This window comes from Heteronotia binoei, chromosome 12 (genome assembly GCF_032191835.1).
Source record: "Heteronotia binoei isolate CCM8104 ecotype False Entrance Well chromosome 12, APGP_CSIRO_Hbin_v1, whole genome shotgun sequence".
Lineage (NCBI taxonomy): Eukaryota > Metazoa > Chordata > Lepidosauria > Squamata > Gekkonidae > Heteronotia > Heteronotia binoei.
Genome location: NC_083234.1, coordinates 21,880,923 through 21,887,018, shown reverse-complemented (window position 1 = coordinate 21,887,018; position 6,096 = coordinate 21,880,923). Strand labels below are relative to the sequence as shown.

At 43.3% G+C, this 6,096-nt stretch overlaps 1 non-coding gene across 1 annotated transcript; it reads left to right on the top strand.

Moving 5' to 3' along the window:
- Positions 1-2,741: 2,741 nt before the first annotated feature.
- TRNAV-AAC (transfer RNA valine (anticodon AAC)) lies at positions 2,742-2,816 on the top strand. The gene has a single exon. It is a non-coding gene; the product is annotated as a tRNA-Val (tRNA).
- The last annotated feature ends 3,280 nt before the right edge of the window (positions 2,817-6,096 follow it).

Sequence of the window (6,096 nt, the reverse complement as noted above, 5' to 3'; positions counted from 1 at the left end):
GCCATGCTGGCTCTACAAAGGGAAATACTTCTTTACTCAACAATTGCATTCTGGAAATCACTGCAGACCCGCATGGCTACTCTTTGAAACCAGAAACATTTATCCAGATCCTGCTCATATCACGAACATGCATTTGGCTCTTTCTCATAAACAGATTATGCATGTACAGAAGAAGAGTTGGTTTTATACCCCACCCGTCACTACCTGAAGGAATCTCAGAGCAGTTTACAATCTCCCTTCCCTCCCCCTCCCCACAATGAACACCCTCTGGGGAAGGTGGGGCTGAGAGAGCTCTCCCACAACTGCTATTGAGAGAACAGCTCTGAGAGAACTGTAAGTGGGCCAAGGTCAGCCAGCTGGCTGCATGTGGAGGAGTGAGAAAAGATTCCGGTTCTCCCAGATTGCAGTCCGCACGCTTAACCAATACTCCAGATGGACATGTACAGGCAGAATGTATGTGTGCTCACTGTAATGCAAACAGGGCTAGTGAAAACCGAAGACTAGTTTTGGATGGAAATTGCACCACTATTTTTGGATCTCTGATTTCTCAAACAGAGTAAAATGTCTGCCTCATATATGGGCTATTTGATATCTGGGCTATAAATAGAATCAATATGAATTGCTTTTTAGACATATAGAGCTAGAAGGAACTTCAAGGCTCATCTAGTCTAACCCCTGCACAATTCAGGAAATTCATAACTAACTCCCCTCAGTGACCCATGCTCTATGCCCAGAGGAAGGCAAGAAACCGCCAGGATCCTTGGGCTAACCTGGCCTGGAGGAAAATTCCTTACTGACCCTGAAGGGGCAATTGGCCTTCCCTGAGCATATAAGAAAGAACCACGAGAGCTGAGCACTGGCTTATCCCTTAATGCCCTCCCTCTCATGATCTGCCTAAATCCACAGACTTAGTATTGTTTTCAGATGGCCATCCAGACTCTGCTTAAAAACCTCCAAATAAGGAGAGGAAGTTCTATCAGGAAGTTCTTCCTAATGTTTAGCCAAAAACTCTGTCAGGAAGTTCTTCCTAATGTTTAACAGAAAACTCTTCTGATTTAATTTCAATCCATTGGTTCTGGTCTGACCTTCTGGGGCAACATGAAGTTCTTCCTAATGTTTAACTGAAAACTCTTCTGATTTAATTTTCAATCCATTGGTTCTGGTCTGACCTTCTGCTCCATCCTCTATATGACAGCCCCTCAAAGATCTGGCTGTCAAAGAGGGATGCATGCAACCCAGTATATCATCCGCTCTATTCAGGAGGGGCTTTGGCTTAGTGGTAGAGCAGGGGTGTCAAACTCATTTGTTATGAAGGCCGGATCTGACATAATGAGACCTTGTCGGGCTGAGCCATATGTGTATCTAATCTATTTAAGATTAGATAGCAGAGATATAAACTTTATAAAAGACACAAACACATTTTTTTTAAAAAAACCTTAAAATACGCTTAAAACATTAGCACTCATTGGTCTTAAAGGTGCTTTCTTTGTATTTCTCCCATGGGATCCAGGGAACTGGGCAAAGGAAGCTCCGGCTCTTTCCTTCCTTCCCCAAGGGGCCAGGAGGGGGAGGAGCCTCAGCCAATAGAAGAAAGAGAGGCTTGGCTCAGTAGCTCTGCTGTGCGATTGTGATAGCCTGGCAAAGCACGCTCTTCTCCCCACCCTTCCTCCCCAATGGAGGAGCCTCAGCCAATGAAGAAAACAGAGGTTTTGCTCTGTAGCTCCTGTGTGATGGAGCAAGTCTTGCAAAGCAAGCTGTTTCATAGAAGAAAACAAGAGAGGGAGAAGGAAGCAGATGACAGCCAGTTGCTTGGGGGCCTGATAGCAGCTCTCTAGGGGCCTGATTTGGCCCCTGAGGCAGATGTTTGACACCCCTGTGGTAGAACATCTGTTTGACATACAGGAGATCCCAGGTTCAATCCCCGGCGTCTTCAGTTGAAGAACCAGCAGGAGATGGGAAAGACCACAGGTGGGATCTGAGAATCCCCCAGAATTGCAGCTTATCACCAGACTACAGAGATCAGTTCCCCTGGAGAACATAGATGCTTTGGAGGTGGACTCCATGGCATTGTACCCTTCTGAGGGTCCACTCCTCTCCAGGCTCCATCCCCAAATATCCAGGAGTTTCCTAGTCTAGATGTGACAACCCTACCCCTCCTCTCCTGCCAGTGGCCAGGGGAATCTGGCATCCTGACTGTCATATCACTTCTTAGTTATCTCTCCAGGCTAAACATATCCAGCTGTTCCTCATAGGACTTGGTCCCATTTTTTGCCATTTATGAATGCGTTGCAGAAAAGTATTCGCCATGACTGTTGGAAGAAGCGATGCAAAATGATCAATGCAGTGCCCCCGTTTTGGTGTGGAAATTCTGAAGACCTCGAGAAGGTTGATACTTAGTTGACTAGATGCTGATGTTAAGAAAAATGTACTCAGGCTCTTCCTTGCTAAACATTACCATTGATTATCTGCTGGCAAACCTGAACTCCCTATCCAGTGTAATTCTGTGGCTTTCAGATAACATCCAAACCTAACAGCAATGCAATTTGGTTGCAAGAGAAAAGCTGCCTTTTCTCAAAAGGGAGGTAGCTAAATTTCCAGGGGGCATTTACCTTTCAGCAGCTGAGATGAACTATTAAGGCTCAGCGGCTCGGACCAACCTCTACACTGGAGGGATGGAACAGTTGCCCAAGGTGATAGCCAGGGATCTGTCTGAGCAACCCACTATATCATCAATATATTCAGGAGAAGCTGTGGCTCAGTGGTAGAGCATCCGTTCAACATGCAGAAGGTCCCAGGTTCAATCCCTGGCATCTCCAGTTGAAGAACCAGTAGGTGATGGGAAAGACCACATCCTGAGACCCCAGAGAGTTGCTGCCAGTCTGAGTAGACAATACTGACTTTGGTGGCCTGATGGTCTGATTCAGTATAAGGAAGCTCCATGTGTTCAACCTTTTTTTGAATGGTGATAATGGCCACCACCAATGTTCTTTCTCTTTTAACAAAACCGATGCTCTCATTGCTGCCTCATTTAGTGCCCATTTTAGCAAGCTCAGAAAATGGAGAACTGGGGTATGTGTGGTTGCTATGCAATTCCAGGCTATGTTTCTGGACCACACACTTGCCCCTGGGGAGCATCTCCTGTTGTTACCTGCCTTCTGGATTAATTGGCTGTGGCAGAATGGCAGGCTGAACTAAAGACAAGGGGGGAAACAGCAGAGGCAGCAGTAGGTGTGTAGCCAATGCAGAAAAGCAAAGACTAGGGGTCACATGGTTTTAGAGGTGCACTTAAATAAATAAAGCCTGAATATAACAACCAAGTGTATAGAAGTTATTGCACAGGTACACTCCTCAAGGAGCTGGAATCAGTTGCTGCTATGCTTGCAAATCTATTTATTTTATTTTATTCAATTTATATTCCGCCCTCCCTACAAAAGCAGGCTCAGGGCAGCTTACATGTTTGTGTCAATACATGAAACATAAAAGAAAGGTTGAAACGCTTGGGGCTCTTTAGCTTGGAGAAACGTCGACTGCGGGGTGACATGATAGAGGTTTACAAGATAATGCATGGGATGGAGAAAGTAGAGAAAGAAGTACTTTTCTCCCTTTCTCACAATACAAGAACTCGTGGGCATTCGATGAAATTGCTGAGCAGCCAGGTTAAAACGGATAAAAGGAAGTACTTCTTCACCCAAAGGGTGATTAACATGTGGAATTCACTGCCACAGGAGGTGGTGGTGGCCACAAGCATAGCCACCTTCAAGAGGGGTTTAGATAAAAATATGGAGCAGAGGTCCATCAGTGGCTATTAGCCACAGTGTGTGTGTATATATAAATTTTTTTGCCACTGTGTGACACAGCGTGTTGGACTGGATGGGCCATTGGCCTGATCCAACATGGCTTCTCTTATGTTCTTATGTTCTAAAACCACATTAAGATATAAAAACATAAAAACCAAACATTTTCAAGTGCTATAATGATCTTTGAATTTTTCTATTCTGTTGTCCCAGCTGGGTGTTCTATAGAAAGACTGATCTTAGGTTCATGTTCAAGGTGGTCCAGTTGTTTTGGAGTCTGTTGTAGCCTGTGATTTTAATTTAGAATCTAGAAAGTTGTAGTATAATAATGTGTGAAACGACCCAACATCTTTGGGTGGATGTAGTTCCATGATTTTCTTCAGAGCTGCAGTGCAGAGGAAAGATTGACATTGGAGGGGGGATATTTAACCCTTTCCCTTCCATGGGTTTCCCGTCAAACAGTTTAATTGTCATAGAGATAGGCACAAACTTGTTCAAGAACTAAAATTAGCCGTGAAGTTTGGGCAGTTTGGTTTGCGAACTGAAGAGCTGCCATGAACTTCCATAAATTTTGATGCAGTTCATGGTGGTTTGTGGCAGTAGTTTCTGCTTTTCCCTGTCAATCAGCTGTTTGGTTTAAATGTCTTAGAGCCATTTAAACCCCTGCTTTCTGCTCCCCCTCCCTTTGCACAGGGAGCAGAAATCAAACTTTAAATGTCTCATGAACCAACACAAACCGGTTGAGTTCACAAACTGACCTATCAGTTCATGGTTCAGTTCGTGGTTCAGCCATGAACCACAAACCAAATGGAACTGCAAAAATTCAGTTCATGCCTATCCCTAATTGCCAAGCTGTTTTCGTCAGGGGAAAATATATACACAACTGTCTTTATCTTCTAGCTGTTTGTGTGTGTGCGGGGAGGAAGAGGACAGTTTTCAGGTGAACAATATGAGGGCTTAAACTGCCCTCTCCCTCTTGTAATCCCCCATATATTGTTCTAGCAATTGCATATAATCTTTTGAGTCCAAGACTGAACAGGGCGGGTTGGAAAGGAGCATATTGCAGAGTGGGGAGTAGGGAAGATGAAAACTAGGACTGTAGATCCTGTCTTGCAGGGCTTTTTTGTAGAAAAAGCCCAGCAGGAACTCATTTGCATATTAGGCTATGCCCCCTGATGTCACCATTATTTCACACAGGGTTTTTTTTTAGAAAAAGCCCAGCAGGAACTTATTTGCATATTAGGCCACACCCCCTGACACCAAGTCAGCTGGAACCGCGTTCCTGTGTATTCCTGCTCAAAAAGGTGCCCTGCTCTCTTGGCAGTAGCAATGCAGAAGGATTAAGATGTTGCAACAAATTTTAAAAAGGTGTAATGTTGAAAATCTCAAACCTGAATGCATCATGCTTCTGTCTGATCAACGAAGCATACTGTAACCCCTGGTTTCCAAACTCTACTCACCAGCTGAAGCTCACCAGATGACCTTGGCCAGTTGCTCTTTCTTAGCCTAACCTACTTAAAAAAAATATTTTAGAATTTTATTGAACATCGTAAAATGACAATACAGTATAGTATAGTATAATATAGTAAATAATAAATGAAAGTTCACCATATGTAAATAATAAATTGCTAAGATACTTAACAAAAGAATAAAAATTTAAGTAATCTAAAAGTCACAGTTTAGTAAATAAGTTCTATAGCATCTAAGAAAGAAGAATTTTCTGCTTTCGATGCCAGAAATTCAAGAAAAGGAAACCAAATGGCCACAAAATGGGAATTAAAAGATTCAGAATCATGAGGTAATAAAGAAACGGATAGCTTATCTAAAATGCAAGCTTCTAGAAATTTTAAAAGCCAATTTGAGAGAGTGAGAAGATTTCCAAGAACTAGCAATGACCATGGGTTTCTTTGCAGGAACTCCTTTGCCGATTAGGCCCCTAATGTAGCCAGTCCTCCAATGGCTTACAGTAGATCCTGTAAGAAAAGCCCTGTAAGCTCCTGGAGGATTGGTTACATCAGGGGGTGTGGTCTAATCGGCAAAGGAGTTCCGGCTACAAAGAAAACCCTGACAATGACTAAATCTGTGGCAGCGCAGAGGTATTCAAGAAGGTATAAATTTGATAGTTTAAGAAGGCATGACAAACACATATTTAAAACAAAATATTCAAAAAGTGAACTTAGCCTAACCTACTTCACTGGGTGACTGTCAGGATAAAATGGGGATGGGAAGAAGCATGTAAACCATCCCAGGCTCCTTGGATGAAGGGCAGGATGAAAATGTGACAGAAAACTAAACTGACAGA